Source organism: Amblyraja radiata, chromosome 17, assembly GCF_010909765.2.
Source record: "Amblyraja radiata isolate CabotCenter1 chromosome 17, sAmbRad1.1.pri, whole genome shotgun sequence".
In the NCBI taxonomy this organism is placed as follows: domain Eukaryota; kingdom Metazoa; phylum Chordata; class Chondrichthyes; order Rajiformes; family Rajidae; genus Amblyraja; species Amblyraja radiata.
The window spans coordinates 18555724-18574244 of record NC_045972.1 but is presented as its reverse complement, the minus strand read 5'-3'; the positions used below and the strand labels follow the sequence as shown (position 1 = coordinate 18574244).

General features: G+C 42.0%; 1 long non-coding RNA gene across 1 annotated transcript; it reads left to right on the top strand.

Annotated features, from left to right (window-relative positions):
* Positions 1-2691: 2691 nt before the first annotated feature.
* On the top strand, positions 2692-14288 carry LOC116982937. Its single transcript, XR_004414562.1, has 3 exons — positions 2692-2754; positions 12644-12689; positions 14276-14288. It is a non-coding gene; the product is annotated as an uncharacterized LOC116982937 (long non-coding RNA).
* The last annotated feature ends 4233 nt before the right edge of the window (positions 14289-18521 follow it).

Here is an 18521-nt window from a genome sequence, read left to right as displayed (position 1 = left end):
GCGTTCCGATCGACAGCTGCTGCAGTGTGTCCAGGTTGATGGTTGGTGCGCGATACTTTGGCAGGGGGCTAAGTCCGTTTATCAGTCTTATAGCCTGCGGGAAGAAGCTGAGGAGCATCCTGCTGGTTTTGCAGCTAATGCTCCTGTACCTCTTCCCAGATGGCAGGATGGAGAATATGTGATGCGATGGGTGGTAGGGGTCTTTGATGATGGAGATGGCTCTGTTGATACATCTCTTCCTGTATATGTCCAGCAAGAAAGGGAGTTGAGCACCAATAATCCTGCTGGCGGTCTTCACAATCCTGTCAAGTTGGTGCCGTTCGTACGCCTCGCAGCTCCCGAACCAGGAAGTGATGCCGTTGGTTAATGTGCTCTCGATTGTCCCCCTATAAAAAGTTCGTAGATGTGTAGTGGGGAGACCTGCTTTACGTAGTCTTCGGAGAGGGTGTAGTCGCTGCTGGGCTCTCTTGACCAGTGCTGTGGTGTTGGTTGTGGACATCAGGTCATCTGACAGGTGGAGTCCTAGGAACTTCACGCTGCTGACCCTTTCCACATCAGCTCCATCGATGTGCAGAGGTGTATGGTGTTGTTTTCCCGCCCTCCTGAAGTCAACCACCATCTCCTTAGTTTTTCCCACGTTGAGAATGAGGTTGTGGGATTTGCACCATCCTGTGAGCAGCTCCACCTCCATCCTGTACGCCGACTCATCATTGTCACTGATGAGACCCACCACTGTTGTGTCATCAGCGAACTTGTTGATGAAGTTGTTATTGAGTCTAGCAGTACAGTCGTGTGTAAGCAGACTAAACAGCAGGGGGTTTAGGACACAGCCTTGGGGCGAGCCAGTGCTCACGGCTATGGTTTTTGATGTCCTACTGCCCACCCTGACTGTCTGCTGCCGTTGTGATAGAAAGTTCAGGACCCAGTTACATGTGCCAGCATCAACCCCCAATAGCTCCAACTAGACATAGACCTAACAATAAGGGATCGACATTCTCATAGCATTACCTTCCCATGTACTATGTACCACAGGTAGTAATTATATTGAGCATTTAATCAAGTGGAGCCAATCTGGAAAAAGTCCACAAAGGTGTTGCACTTTTTGTTGCTCACATACTGTATGAACGAGGTATACTGAAGTTGTTTTTTGCTGTTTGCTGCTTAGAAGTTAGACAACTGATATGTGTATCACACAGGAAACTGAGCAGGTTTCAATGGGAAAAACAATTACACTCTTTTAACTGTTAAAGTTATAAAATATAACATATTTCCTAACTACTTTTCTCTTGCTAAGATTCCCAATCATTATTTATATGACCAACCTTTACTAACATTACTTTACATTTTAAACTACTGAGCCAAAAGAAAATGTGGCAGATCTAAAGTGATGTTGAACAACTAAAATCAAAAGAACAGCTTGCTTTCCTGTCCTCTTTGTCTGTTGCCAAGGAACTCTGTCATCCTCTCAGATCAGGAATTATATTAACTTCAAAAGTCCATGTTGAAGCAATTGTTCCTTTGAGTTTTGTGATCAGGATATTTTAGGAAATAAGATACCGCTGCCAAGGATTTAAATCGAGAGAATGTTCATGTACGTACATAATAGCAATCAACTTCTGCAGGAACAAGTGCAAAGCTGTAATATTTTCCCATGTGGAATTAATCACTGCCTTTGGAAAACTCAATTAATGTTTTAAAAGGGACAATTTCTTCATAAATCATGTTAAATATCTCATCAATTTGCACGTATGCAATATCACTGTAATATAGTGCAGCGGCAGAGTTGCTGCCTTACAGCGCCAGGGACCCGGGTTCGATCCTGACTATGGGTGCTTGTCGATATGGAGTTTGTACCTTCTCCCTGTGACCGCATGGGTTTTCACCAGGTGTTCCACTTTCCTCACACACTGCAAAGATTTACAGGTTTGTAGGTTAATTTAGCTTCAGTAAAAATTGTAACGTCTTCAGTGTGTACGATAGTGTTAGTGTATGGGGTGATTGCTGGTCACCACAGGCTGGGTGGGTTGAAGTGCCTGTTTCCCCGCTGTACCGCTAAATTAAACTGAAAGAAAATAGGAATGATTCCTATTCTGTTACAGCCATTGATTACTATGGTCTGAAGAAAGTTTCCGATGTAAAATGTCACCTATCCGTGTTCTGCAAGGATGCTGCCTGACCCGTTGAGTTCCTCCAGCATTTTGTGTCTTTCCTTTGTTACTGGAGTTGTGCTGTCTGCTGTTAGCAGATATTTCAGATGTTATTTGACATGCAGTTGAGGAAAAATTGTTTATTCTGTAGGTTGGTTACACAACTATTTCCTATAGCCACAAAAAAAACTGAATAAAGTAACATTTGCAGGTATATTAAGAGAGAGGTTATTGACAGCTTAGTCATAGAAATAAGTTTTAAATAGTGACTCAGACTATGAGGCAGGGACTGTTGAAGCCACAGACACTGATGATGGAAGAACAAAGAGTATTGAATATTAATTCCAAAGAATGAGGAATACTGAGTTCTATGGAACTGTGTGATTGAATAAGGCTGTAGTGAAACTAAACAGTTAGGTTCTGAAGGACTTAAATCTGGGAATGTCAATTTTAAGAGAAGTATCACATCATTTGTGCTTAATGTAGAAATAGACAAAGGCAAAAAGTTTGTAGGAAGGAACTGAAGATGCTGGTTTATACCGATGATAAACAAAAAATGCTGGAGTAACTCAGCGGGTCAGGCAGCATCTCTGGAAAAAGAGGATGGGTGACATTTTGGTCCGGAACCATTTTTCAAACTGATTGTTTGTTAGATAGCGGATCAGAATCTAACAAGTAAAGTTATCGAGCATGGAAGTGATAACGAGTTTGAAACAATTTGATTCAAGTCATAGGCAAGTGATGTAGTCTGCAATTAATTTTATTTGTTAAAAGAATTGGACACAGATGAAAAGCATAGTATTAAACTTTTATTTAGAATTGACACTTCCAAGGTCATTTCAGTGGGCAGCTAAGACGCAACACATAATTGGTAGGTCTGAAGTCACAAATACCAGGCCAATTCCTCCCTGAGATCTGACTGGATTCAGACTCAGAGTCAGATTAGTTTATTATCATACACACCAGGGTGCCATGAAATTCCTTGTTCGCATGAAAGGAATAAAGTAAATATAATACATGATAATGATAGATACAATAATAAATGCAATTACAGAATGCAAATGTACAACAGAATGAAGTAAAGATTATAATGAAATTGGAAATAGTGCACAATAAAATAACAAAGTACAACTACAGAACAATTGAATAAGGGAGAGTAAAGAGTAAGCTACCATCTTTGGGAGGAGTGTGTGAGGAGGTGGTTAGCCGTGGAGAAGAAGCTATTCCTAAATCTGGAAGAGCAAGAAGTGAGCCAAGAAGGTGATCAGTCAGTCTGAAGAAGGGTCCTGACCCGAAACGTCACCCATCCTTTCCCTCCAGAGATGCTGCCTGATCCGCTGCGTTACTCCAGTACTTTGTGTCCATCGGAGAAGTGAACCCATTGCCTAAACATGATCAGGGCATCATCCCATTGTGAAGGAAATGGATATAAAGCTGAATACAGAGCTAAACATAGTGGAGACCAATTGGACTGACTGATTTTAACACAAAAACACAAATGCTCTCCAGAGACACAAATTCAAATTCATTTTTTTGTATCTGGAGAATGTGAATTCAGTTCATAAAATAATTTGAAATTCAAAACTGGAATCAGATATTGTGGCCATTGAAAAGAACTGTACAGACACAGTCTGGTGTTCAAAGTCAGCTTTAATCATCAGTCATGGTGGTGCAGTACAATACGTTGTTAGTTCATCTCTACCACTGGTGTAACTACGTAATATGGGAAGTGTGTGTTAATATAAAGTGAACAGTAAGGTGGGGTTAGTGTTAGTACATTACTCTGATTGTTTCACATGTAATAACCAATCTACAGCCATTAAATCAGAAGAATATTTTTTTTAATGCACTTAGATCATTAAAGGACCTTGAGCAAAGGAAACTTGCTGTTCCCAAGCTTGAGCCTTTTAGACATACAGAAGCAAAAATAGAAGCTTTCCTAGAGGCCTTTGATTTAAAAGGGATAAAGATGTAAACATAGCAGGCAGCCGTTAGTGTTATTAAATTGCCGAGAGATGTGGACGCAGCCCAGACCATCACACAAACCAACCTCCTTTTCATTGACACCCCACATTGCCCTGGCAAGGCCACCAACATAAACAAGGGTGAGTCTTACCCCAGTTACTCCCTCTTCTCCCCTCTCCCATCAAGCAAGAGGAACTCTTGTGTGTAAATGCACACCTCCAGATTCAGGGACAGTTTCTTCCCAGCTGTTATCAGGAAACTGAACCATTCAAAGTAACATTAGCAAATTTGCAGATGACACAAAGCTGGGTGGCAGTGTGAACTGTGAGGAAGATGCTATGAGAATGCAGGATGACTTGGACAGTTTGGGTGAATGGGCAGATGTCGTTTAATGTGGATAAATGTGAAGCTATCCAATTTGGTAGCAAGAATAGGAAGGCAGATTTCTATCTAAAAGGTGTCAAGTTGGGAAAAGGGGAAGTACAACGGGATCTGGGGGTCCTTGTTCATCAGTCAATGAAAGTAAGCATGCAGGTACAGCAGGCAGTGAAGAAAGTGAATGGCATGTTGGCCTTCATAACAAGAGGAGTTGAGTATAGGAGTGAAGAGGTCCTTCTGCAATTGTATAGGGCCCTAGTGAGACCACACCTGGAGTATTGTGTGCAGTTTTGGTCCCCTAATTTGAGGAACAACATTCTTGCTATTGAGGGAGTGCAGCGTAGGTTTACAAGGTTAATTCCCGGGATGGCGGGACTGTCATAAGCTGAGAGAATGGAGCAGCTGGGCTTATATATTCTGGAGTTTAGAAGGATGAGGGGGATCTTACTGAAACATATAAGATTATTAAGGGTTTGGACATGCTAGAGGCAGGAAACATGTTCCCAATGTTGGGGGAGTCCAGAACCAGGGGCCACAGTTTAAGAATAAGGGGTAAGCCATTTAGAACGGAGATGAGGGAACACTTTTGCTCACAGAGAGTTGTGAGGCTATGGAATTCTCTGCCTCAGAGGGCGGTGGAGGCCAGTTCTCTGGATACTTTCAAGAGAGAGATAGATCGGGCTCTTAAAGATAGCAGAGTCAGGGGATATGGGGAGAAGGCAGGAACGGAGTACTGATTGGGGATGATCAGCCATGATCACATTGAATGGCGGTGCTGGCTCGAAGGGCCGAATGGCCTACTCCTGCACCTATTGTCTATTGTCTATTGTCTATTGTCATCCTGTCACCAACAAGAGAGCTGTCCTACCATCTACTTCATTGGAGACCCTCGGACTGTCTTTAATCGGACTTTACTGGAGTATCTTGCACTAAACGTTGTTCCCTTTATCATGTATTTGTGTAATGTGGGCGGCTTGATTGTAATAATGTTTGGTTTTTTCACTGACTGGATAGCACGTAACAAAAGCTTTTCACTGTACCTCGGTACATGTGAAATAAACAAAACTAAAATAAACTAAACTAAATCTATCTCCCAGAAAGTCAAGAGAATAAATTATTGTGAAATCGGGAGAGGGAAATAGAACTGGTGAGATTCCAAATAGCCTTCTTCATGTCCTTATTAAAGGGAATGATGAAAATGAATGATTGCAACAGAAATATTGTACTTAGTTAAATTGGGATAGGCACATCCTGGTTTGCGAGGTTTCAATAAATGGTGAGATGTCATCACTCATAGGGTAGTTATATTTCTATCAAAGCGTGGATGTCAAAACAATTGTATACACTTCAATACTTAACGTAAAAGCTGTAATCCTCAAGTGATTGGAATCGCAATGGACATGGTGATTGTTAATCAATGGATCATCAATCATCACCTTCTCTGTGATTCCAGTTATTTGAAAAACAAGTTGGGCCAATTTCACGACCTTCTTGTTTGTCCGATCCAAAACTAACAGTGTGGAGTAGTAAAATTAACTCAATTTGCCTATGCAGACCAAAATGTCCCATTTGTTGGACCCATTTGCCCATGTTTGATGCTCTGTCTTTCCTATCCATGTTCCAGCCAGGAAGGTTAGTAAGAGAGGAAGATCGGATGGTTTGCCCACAGGAAATGGCAAGGGAATATGAACCTCAAAGTTTCAATGGATGTGGAGCAGTAGGTGAAAACTGCATGTGCAGCAGGAGTTCCAGATGTTGACAGGTAACTTCCAAAAGACACTTTAATCAAGTATTCTGTATTATTGTATTCTGTCTCCGGTGCTATAAGACAGCAACCATACCGCTGCACAACCCTGCTGCCCATCTGGTTCATTATTCAATATTTTCATTTTTTCAAATTAATGGTGGTAATCTATATTGAACACACACTGGTCTGTGTAAAATTCCCCTTAAAATCCATTCTGACTTTGTTACTTTCTTGAAAAATCTCAACGCATCTGCTTCCTAACAATTCACACTTGCAGTCAGGCAATTCCCACTACAGCAACAAATTGGTTTCTATCTTCTAAGTCATCTCTCAGATCCAATACATATTGCTCTACATATCTCCTGCCCAGTCCCGACCTGGGCTACAATGATTGGATCATCCCCATCCTTTCCAATAAGCTTCAATGCCCCTTGACTTGACACCAAGTAGACGACACATGATCATGGGTGATATAGTAGCACAGCGAGTAGATCTGCACCTTCTCAGCTCCAGTGACATGAATGCGACCTTAGTGTATTTTGCAGGTTCTCACTGTGACACTGCATCTTTCCTGCGGTGCTAGGTTTTTATGCACTTGAATATGCAGGGAATGGAGGGGTATAGATCATGTGCAGAGAGAGAAGATAAGTTTAACTTGCCATCATGTTTGGCACAGACATTGTAGGTTGAAAGTCCCGTTCCTCTGCTGTACTGTTATACGCACTAGATCGGCCGAGAGCCTAGTGGGACTGCTGAGAGTGAGGTGTTTGAGAACGAGCTCTCTCCATGTCGCCGAGGGTGAGGAGAGCTGCCGAGAACACCCCAGCGGGGGGACGCTAAGGTCAGCTCAACAGGGAGCGGGAAGAATGTAGGGGAACCTGGCGGGGTGGTGCCAAGATCAAAGGAGAAACCAGGCGGGGGGTTCCAAGAAGGGGGGCCAGCGGGGACGCCTTCAGCCACGTGAGGCGACAGGCCCAGTTAGCTGCTGTGAGCAGAAGGTAAGACATGGTTGTTGAACTTTTTGTAACTTTGTTGGTGCCAGAAATGTGGCGACTCTGTGTGCACTGCCTAGGTAAGGTTTGCTGTACGATTTTACCGGATTGTATCCAAAACAAAGAATTTCACTGTACCTAGCAACATGTGACACGATAAAAAATACATCCATTGATGCTCCTGAACACATCATCAGTGATGTAACCTGGGGTCATTGGGTGTTTTGGGTCTTTCAACATCAGACACCCTCACCCAGGCAACCCAGCCGTGCTTGATCAGACCAAGACTTGTGTTCAGGTGGCATTCGCTCCTTCCCATGGACATCCTCTCCTGATCCAGAGCCATCTCGAGGCCTTCTTTGCTGCATCTGCGGTGTTCTTGATGGCTCTTCTCCTCTCCATTCCATTGATGCCCAGTGAACTCAAGGCTTTGTAGAGCGATTGCCCTGCAAAACCTCTGCAGCTAACCTCGATGCCTTCCAGCCCTGCTTGTTCCAACAAGACGATGTTTTTGGTCGCCTCTGAGACCAGGAGGATGTCTGGCCTCAGGGTGGTCATGGCAATGTGCTATGTGAACTTCAGCTGTTTCACCAGGTCTTCAGAAAGCTGCCAGTCCTGTGCAATTGCCAGGATTCCTGATGGATTCCTGGCTGCTGTGGTTCTTGGCAGCTGCACTCCGGCCTTCACAAGGGTGATCATCTGGGTGTGCTCGGCTGCAGCTGCTGATTCCCATGCTGATGGCTTCTGCAATGAGTTTAAGAACCTGGTCGTGACGCCAGGTGTACCGGCCCTGCCCAAGAGCCTTTGAGCAGCAGGTCAGGATGTGTTCCAATGTCCCCTTGCCTGAGCATTGCGGGCAATCGGAACAACATGTGACAATAAGGTATCATTGAATCATTGAATTAGTTCCACTTAACCTTATGTTTCTGATCATTGTCAGGGCTCTTTTACATCTGTGAGTTGATGTGTCTCCAACTCACACCTCATTCAATTTTGCCTTTGACCTGAAACAAAAGATGAAGGGAAGGTGAATTTGCACTGCTATAAAAATCATTTAAAATAATCAGTATAATAGGAACAGATAAATCAAATCCTAAAACAATGCTCACAAAAAAACACCATTTTAATGAAAAACAGTTGCCACTGAAAAAAAAAATCAATTTTAAGTATATATAGGGAGAAACAGTTCATTCTGAAAGAATGTGTAGAAACTCCAGATGCTGGTTTATACCAAAGGTAGACACAAAAAGCTGGAGTAACTCAGTGGGACAGGCAGCATCTCTGGAGAGAAGGAATGGGTGACGTTTTGGGTCAAGATCTTCTCAGACTATCACTCACAAAGAAAGTTAATCAGAGTATGTGTGAAATTTTAAAAAGCTAATATGTGACATTTTAGCAGGGTTACTTGGAACAGCTTATTTTCTAACCTGGATTTTCTGGAAAATCATTTAATATCCCTCTATTTAAGGTGCATTCTCATCATGGGGAGCTACATACTATTTTTGCAATGGTGACATGTCTGGGTGTCAACATTGTAGTCTGTGTAATGAACAATATGAATGAAAATTAATGCTGGAATTAGAAAGATAGAACAATGGAGTTTTTGTGCAGGAAGGGACTGCAGATGCTGGTTTAAACCGAACATAGACACAAAATGCTGGAGTAACTCAGCGGGTCAGAGAGCATCTCTGGAGAAAAGGAATAGGTGAAGTTTCGGGTGGGGACCCTTCTTCAGACTAGAGAACGTCACCTATTCCTTTCTTCAATCGAGCTTTTGTACTGCCTTTTCAATACCAATAGTAACCATTCATTTCACACCGCTAATTTCATCCAACCCTTTTAAGATTTGTCCCTTGGTCCAGCCATCGACAATTTCTGGCTTTTGAATCTACCCATGTACAACCAACCTATCCCTTGTGAAGGATTAGTTTCGTTGATATCTTTGAATTGGAAGCGGAGAGGAGGAACATTAAAGGAAAGTATTGCATGTTTGAAGAACTGTTTTGGAATGCCATCAATCGGAAACCACGCCCGATTGTTTTGGTGACTATTAATTAAACTCTCCACTTATTAAACCGCTTTGATTCTCACACGCCTACTAGTCTTTAAGTGTTTGCCATGGCTGGTAGCAACTCCAAGCCAGAACCTAATGGATGAAATAATTGTCTGGAGATAGATTTACTTTGAGACGTCTGCTTTGAGTCCATTAGCAAAGAAGGTACAAGTGACATTTTTTTCCTGGGGCTAATACTCGCGCCAACCACGTAGTTCGCAGTAATGTACAGCCCGAACCGTGAATATTCTCATTCAGTGTATTGGTGTGTGCGGAAGTCGCTCGCCGGGTCATTTTGCTTTGTTGTATCAAGCTTCCAGAATAGCTGGGATAAACTCATAGCGGTGGTGGCAATGAACGGCACTCAAATGAAAGTCCGAGTCCCTATCCATCGCTTCAACATCACAGTTGATGCAGTGCAATGCTGGAGTAACTCAGCGGGACAGGCAGTACTTCTGAAGGAAGGAACGGGTGACGTTTCGGGTCGAGACCCTTCGTCAGACTCTGAAGAAGTGTGTATCTTCGGTGTAAAACCAGCATCTGCAGTTCCTTCCTACACAGTATAACTGTACCTTGGCTGAGTGCTATTTTATTTTTTAAAAGCTCTTCAAAGTTATTTAGGTCAATTACTTTTCAGCCGGCGTTGTAAAGAGAGGCCACGTAATCTTTGATTTCATATTGTGGTTAGTCTATTTCGAATATAAAGTCAGAGATAAGATAATGTAAAGACAAGGAACTGCAGATGCTGGAATCCTGTGCAAAACAGAAAGTGCAGGAGTAACTCAGCTGGTCTGGCAGAATCTACTGAGGACAGGCGAAGTTTCGGTACGGGACCCTTGTTCAGACTCTAGCTGAGATAAGATAACGTGATCGCTCAAAATGACCTGAATAGTATTCAGACTCCACTGCTTCTTTCATGGGGATGCAAAGATATTTGTTTACATTTGCTCACGTATCATCAATTTCCCACAGCATAGAAAGCGACCATAGATAGACACACAAAGCAGGAGCTACTCAGCGGGTCAGACAGCATCTCGGTTCGAGACCTCTCGTCCATCGAGGCTATGCCATCTCAAAACATTCCTATTAAACCCATCATCAACTTTAGAGTCATTGAGTCACGGAATTGGCCCAACTGGTCCATATCGACCAAGATGCCCCAATCTAAGCCAATCCCATTGACCCGCACTTGGCCCATATACCTCTAACTCTTTCCTATTCATGTACCTGTCCAATTTATTCCCCTCTGACTTTTCTCTCTCTCCTATGCCCCCCCACCCACCCCCCTCCCACGACTACCACCAAACTGCCCTGCCATCCATCCGCACAAGGGGCGATTTGCAATAGTCAATGAATTTACCAGCAGATCGTTGAGATGTGGGAAGAAACAGGGGGAAACCCACACGGTCGCAGCAATAACTCTCTCCTTGGGTTAGAAACATAGAAACATAGAAATTAGGTGCAGGAGTAGGCCATTCGGCCCTTCGAGCCTGCACCGCCATTCAATATGATCATGGCTGATCATCCAACTCAGTATCCCGTACCTGCCTTCTCTCCATACCCTCTGATCCCCTTAGCCACAAGGGCCACATCTAACTCCCTCTTAAATATAGCCAATGAACTGGCCTCGACTACCCTCTGTGGCAGGGAGTTCCAGAGATTCACCACTCTCTGTGTGAAAAAAGTTCTTCTCATCTCGGTTTTAAAGGATTTCCCCCTTATCCTTAAGCTGTGACCCCTTGTCCTGGACTTCCCCAACATCGGGAGCAATCTTCCTGCATCTAGCCTGTCCAACCCCTTAAGAATTTTGTAAGTTTCTATAAGATCCCCTCTCAATCTCCTAAATTCTAGAGAGTATAAACCAAGTCTATCCAGTCTTTCTTCATAAGACAGTCTCTCCTTGGGTTATAACGAGAGACTGGGTGGGCTGGGACTGTTTTCCCGAGAAGGAAGGAGACTGAAGGGTGACCTTACAGAGGCTAACGCAATTACGTGAGCCATAGGAAAGGTGGATTGTCACAAACCTATTTCCCCCTTCAGACACGGTACAATTGCAAAGTTTGAACGTATTCATATATAGGAAATGTTTAGAGGGCTATGTGGCAAATGCAGGTAAATGGGACCAGTTCGGGAAGACACCTTGTTCTGCTTGGACGCTGTGGGCCGACGGGCCTGTTTTCGTAATGTATAACACTGCGACTCTACACAGCTACAAACGCGGGTCTAATTGAAGGTTAGCTTGAATATCTGCAGCCCACTGCCATTTTTGAGAACGTGAGCTATTGCCTTTAGACTGATACTGAGATTGCACAATTGAAATATCTTACAACTTATACCTATTTTCGCTTTGTGTTCTGCAAACGGACGCTCCCTTGTTGTAAATGGCTAGATTTACAACAATCCGCCGTCATAGAGTCATAGTCACGCAGCGTGGAATCAGGCCTTTCGGCCCAACGTGCACAGGCCGGCCAACATGCCTGGCCTATACTAGTCCCACATGCCTGCATTTGGTCCGTATCTCTCTAAGCTTCTCCTATCCATGTACCTGCGCAAATGTTTTCTAAAATGCTCTGATAGTACCTTTCTCAACTACCTCTTCTGGTAGCTCGTTCCACATATCTACCACCATTTGTGTAAAAATTTGTCCCTCAGGTTCTGATGAACTGTAAAACCATTTCCAGTCGGCAGTCACACATGGACTCACTCCCTTCATCATTATCCCTGCTGTATTCACTCCAAATGGTCGGACTGCTTTAAAAAAAGTCCATAAACTGAAGAACTATATCGCTCTGTTTCATTCTTAAAAGTAACAGTGGTACAGGAAGCTCGATATCAGAATTCACTCATACGCGGGTGTTAGTAAAGAGATCCATGTATTACCTGTGTGTTTATTAAAACATCACCTGTAAAGTCATAATCACTGTAAAGTGATGAACTTATTTAGTGAGGAGAGCAGAGTTTTTTGTTTCCCCCTGCGACCCTTTTAAAAGCATTGGCCTGTTTAGTTCTATAATTGGGATTAGTTCCGTGTAAAACACGCCGAACATACGCGCATGCATTTATTCAAATTGAAATATGTTCATGATCGGTCGTCCAATTTCTGAGTAAAATTTACGTGGATACATCACCCCCTCACATTTATTCTGGAATAAGATCATATATTAGTGCTCAACGACAACTATATTTGAATGTGAAGTCAACACTTTAAGCGATTCATTGGGAGATTTACTTTAACAGAATATGAATAACATTTCAACTATTGTATCTTTATGTGTAGGAAAGAACTGCAGATGATGGTTTAAATCGAAGGTAGACACAAATGCTGGAGTAACTCAGCGGAACAGGCAGCATCTCTGGAGAGAAGGAATGGGTGTCGTTTCGGGTCGAGACCCTTCTTCAGATTGAAGGTTATTTAGACTATAAGACTGAAGAAGGGTCTCGACACCCATTCCTTCTCTCCAGAGATGCTGCCTGTCCCACTGAGTTACTACGGCATTTTGTGTCTACCTTCAACTATCGTTATATTGGTTTCCTTAAATTGTGCTACGGATTACATTGGAGTTTAGTGATTTTCTAATCACCCTGTAATGTATCAGAAATCTTATTGATTTTAAAGCTGGGCGTCAACACAACGCTGTGCTTGGATGCGCTTCTAACGTTATAATCAAATCCAGGTGTTGCTGCAGTTCAGGGCGTGGAGCGCTTCACCAATTCTGTGTATCGAATCCAATAAGTTTTCAAACAGTATTTGTCTTCATAGTTAACAGGCCAGCCTGCTAAACCGGAGGAGTCGCCAATATCTTGGTCCAAGTTGTCCAAATATTTCTGTAAAATTATTTTCACGAAATTATTGGAACTTTCCAGCAGACATCAAGAATAAAATTGGGGTTTGTATCTTTATGGTCATGTTTCCTGAAATAAAGGTAACGATTCATTAAAATGAATAACACAAATACTTCATTGGAAACTAATGTTTTGGCATCTGAGATTTATATAATCACACACACACACACACACACACACACACACACACACACACACACACACACACACACACACGTGTGTGTGTGTGTGTGTGTGTGTGTGTGTGTGTGTGTGTGTGTGTGTGTGTGTGTGTGTGTGTGTGTGTGTGTGTGTGTGTGTGTGTGTGGGTGTGTGTTTGTGTATATATATATATATATATATATATATATATATATACTAGACCAATTGCAGACCCGTTGGGTCAGTTCCCCCAACGTGCGGTTGTGTGGGGGGAGGCGGCATGCAGCGTCACACACACTAACTATCACCCCCCCCCCGCACACACGCTAATTACCCCCCTTGATATTATATTAATATTATTAATTTGCTCCTTTTACCTCATAACCACCCTATCTACTGACGCATAGCCCCCAACTTGCATTCACATCTAGAGAGCGGGGGGGAGAGGTGGGAAGAGAAAGGAGGGGAGAGAGAGAGAGTGCCTTTTTACTTCAACCCAAACCCCCCAAACAACCATTTGCAGGCAGCGCCTTTTTACATCAAACCAACCATATTTTCATTTTCAAACCACATTATGGTCACTGACAGTTGAGTAGACATGTGTTCAGTGTTATTCAAAGCTCAGGGAGACGTGACCTCCATCTTGCAGAGACTGAGTGAGGCACACCACTTCCTGGTTTTATAGTCCCTCTCCCTCCCTCCAGCAGGGGCAGCAGAGAGAATGGTGATTTTTTAAAAATCATTAATATTTCTCTGATTTTTCATCGATGGGAAAAATCCTCCGGTCCATGAAGGCAGACGTGGGCTCTGAGCGAGGTGGCCAAAAATGACGGCCGTAGGTGGAGGCGTTCTCTCGGAAATCGCAGCACAGTGGGCCAAAAGCGGTCAAGATCAGACTTTTAGTAATATAGATAGATATAAATATATATAGGTGTGTGTGTCGTATAGTGTGTGTGCAGGCAGCACCTCGGGAGAGAAGGAATTGGTCCAGACCCTTCTTTGGGCTGAGTCAGGGGAGAGGGTACCAGAGATATTGGCGGGTAAGGTGTGAAAACAACAGATGAAAAGGTGTGAAAACAACAGATGAAAAGAGATGGAAATGTAGAATGGTTCACTGTTGGTTGAAGGGAATGTGACAACAAGGCATACAAATAGTAAAAATAATCAAGACAGTGAAACTAGTTGGGAAACTAGAGCAGTTATATATATATATATATCCTATAAACATGTTTGACCTGGGCAATTTTCATCAGCACACATTTAGGACACAGCCAGAGGGCCACTTACTTCCAAAATAGAATTACATTGTACAGCAAAATATTGCATCTCCTTCTCACGAAATAAGATTGTTTGAGTAATTGCCCTTTAAACGTGCCCTCAGTCAGGCCTAATTTGATTTCTTTATGGGTTTAAATAATTGTTAGTTTGGATGCTGACACGCCACTTTAATATCTGATTTAGATAATATACAGTACGTGGAATGGTCCTTATTGATTCTAATATTGGAAACACGTTTGGAATCAAACCAATTACGGCGGCCTCATTTTCACAGACAGCTTTAATTAACGGTCTCCGTTTTTACATGGTGTGTTGAGTAAGAAGAAAGAAGATTATATAATAGGTACACAAAATTGCTGGGGAAACTCAGCGGGTGCAGCAGCATCTATGGAGCGAAGGAAATAGGCGACGTTTCGGGCCGAAACCCTTCTTCAGCTTCACCAATTCTGTGTATCGAATCCAATAAGTTTTCAAACAGTATTTGTCTTCATAGTTAACAGGCCAGCCTGCTAAACCGGAGGAGTCGCCAATATCTTGGTCCAAGTTGTCCAAATATTTCTGTAAAATTATTTTCACGAAATTATTGGAACTTTCCAGCACACATCAAGAATAAAATTGGGGTTTGTATCTTAAAGGTCATGTTTCCTGAAATAAAGGTAACGATTCATTAAAATGAATAATACAAATACTTCATTGGAAACTAATGTGCTGTTCTTTGGCATCTGAGATTTATATAATCACACACACACACACACACACACACACACACACACACACCTTCGGCCCGAAACGTCGCCTATTTCCTTCGCTCCATAGATGCTGCTGCACCCGCTGAGTTTCCCCAGCAATTTTGTGTACCTTCGATATTCCAGCATCTGCAGTTCCCTTTTGAACAAGATTATATAATAGTTCAATTGTACATGCGTTATCAAACCACGTGTGCTCAGATGAAAACGATGGCAATTGTAGACATAATAAATAATAAGTTGTGATCAGCTTCTTATTTCAAGTAAAAATCTATATTCATAAATATGAAATATGATCTTAATTATGACAGCTTTAACAGTTTGACACTTCCAAATCTGGCATCCTATAACCCTAATTTATTGATTGTCATTTCAGGGGAGGGGGGGGGAGCCCAAATAAATGACGACGGTGAAAGTGGAGAGATTTATATATTTGGATGGCGTTCAAATCCATGGCAGCCGTATGAAAGAAGCCTTTGAAGTTGAAAGTTCGAGCTATTTCGCGAAAACTTCCTTAATATGTTTAGGATTAAAAGAAAATTATGACCTGTGTCCTAAGGTCTTCCGAAAGTCATTAAGAAATCAAAAATGACCACACAACCGAGCAAGTTCTATGTTTGGATAATGATATAAGGTGTCGAACCACCCACATGACTGTGAAAAGGATCAGTTATTTTACCAACTTTTGCGGTGGAACACCATGGGTGGGAACAATGTGACATAGTTTCATACTATTTTCCCAACCGTTGGGCTATTTACATTTTTTTTTTTGCTTAAAGGGGTAGATATATTTTGTTAGGCGTTGGTAAGTTCTAATTTAATTTGGAGACTGGTGGAAAAGGTGAAGAAAATGGGGACAAGGGTATCACTCTGACTTGTAGACACATCACAATGATTTATACACAGACACAACTTTTTCCACAATTTACCTTAATTCATTAAGTTCAGCTTTCTGCGACTGAGAACGTCAAGTAAACAAAAGAAAACACAAGCTTCAAACTTCGCATCAACTAAATGTCGCACTGATTGAAGGAGTCCTGGCCAGCATAAAAGTGGAACATGATTAAAATGAAAACGAGACGGCCGCCTTCCCCTAATTACAGGCAGATTTGCTAATTTTCCTCCCAAACTGCTCTCGGGACTAAATGTAATCTTATACGGAAAATGTAACTGAAAACGACTATTTTAATCCAATTTGAAAGTCGTAAAGTATTGGAATAGGAGAGCAAATATATCAATTCAGACGTTTTAACTCTGCACTGTGTGAGGATCTGGCTGATACATATTTCATTAATTGCCCCTCTAAATTTGGCTTTAATTTGAATATATCAAGAATAAAACGTCGACATTGTTGTATCCGTTCCAGGGCTACAATTCTTCTCAAGATACTTTAATATACCAAGAATGGCAAAAAGATGATGTTGGAATCAAATTGGAATTTCAGGTCCTTATTTATTCTATCTAACGTAATTAATTAATTATGCCTTGAAAAACTGCCTCAACTATTGGAAAACCAGCATCCTGACACATCCCTCTGATGTAGATTTTTTTTTAAAAAGCTAAAAGGAGACATAATATTTTTTAACAAGGGACACAGTGTGCTTAATGTAATTGGACAATTGCTGGACTCAGGAGTCTTATATAAACTTCTTGTTTCATTCCTGTTCCAAACCACATTTATTTCAATTTATGTTATATGTTAAATGATAAAAACTACCCACTGAAGCTCAATATCAGTTTTAGTAAGTGGACATCTGAAGAAGTATTTAATAATCGAGGACCAGTTGTCCACATGTAAAATTATTATATTGTTTTTATTGACTAAAGTGCATAAACCAAGCCAGATTATACAAATGCCAGATTTTTCCGCGTCTGATTTTTAGTGTAAAGGGCTCGAACAACGTTTTTTTTCATGCAGTTAGTAAATACTGCGGATACTATTATTTTGCATGGGCGTAAGAGTGTCAACACTCCGCTCTTGCTTTTGACTCTGTACTACAGTTGGAACAATAGTTTAAATTAAAGATAAACTTGAACGTGGTTCAAAACGACTGCAAGTAAGGTGCGCGAATTATAATGAAACGATAAAGGGTTTTCAACAAAATTCCTTCTGATACGGAAAACTGTCCGATCTACGTCCCATGCGATTGAATCTCGCACCGCAAACGCGAAATCTCCTGCTCACAGACTAAGTATTTTTAATTAATTCAAATATGTAAAACGATCTCGGATTTGCTGAATTAAATTCTGAAGATGAAATTCGAAGCAGTTTTGCTATTAAGTCTAGCTGATTAGTCAGTTAGTGCCTCTTAAAGAAAATCCTGTGGGAACGGAATCCTAGGTTAGTAGACCCGACTCATTTCGGGGGCGAGTCTGCAGCCAAGCCAGGGGAGGTTAAAGGGGAAAGGTCAGATACTGGAGAAGTATGCTGGCGCCCAGTACTGCAGTCCGGAGTCCTAGCATGCAGACAGCGTCCCCCCAGCTAATTTCCTTTCGTTTGGCTAAATGGCTTCACCTCACCCCTAATTGTGCTAAAGTTGCTAAGAAAACACACCGCTCATATTTTGCAGGAGAGTTTGAAACAAATTGATTGTTGTCGGAATATTCGTTTAACCCCCCCCCCCCCCCCCCACAACAACTAATTAGTTGTGATCACGACTGCATTTCAACGGCATCGGTTGTCATTTCTTCTTTTGTTCCTTCCTCTTTATCGTAAATGAGTAAAGATGCGTTTCAATGTCACAAATAGTAACTCATCCTTTAATACGTTTGTCATTCTGCGATACCCGTCTATTGTTTGCGACAATTAGGATGACAGCTAACTAACGCAAACTGAAAGTGACATTTCCAAAGCAAAATGATAGGAGCTAATTAATTACAAGAGTTCACGCAGGGGACAATGCGCTATTGTGTTGTCGATTACAGACACGGTAACTTTACAATGAAGTTTACAGGTATATCTTATATATTACTATAACGTCTTATTTTCTGAGCTGTAATCTGAACATCTACAACGTTTCTGCATCACTCAGCAATCATAGTTTATGGGACTCGTATATTTTAGGCAAAGCGAGATGAGGTGGAAAATGGTCCATAAATTCTGACGTTGATTTACGCGGGAGTCCATTTGCAGGCCATCCCGAGGAGCCCTTGCTAAACCCTGATCTCCACCAGCTGGAACCTGCCATGCCAGGAAAACGCTGAGCAGAGTTCACTAACTGCAGACAGAGC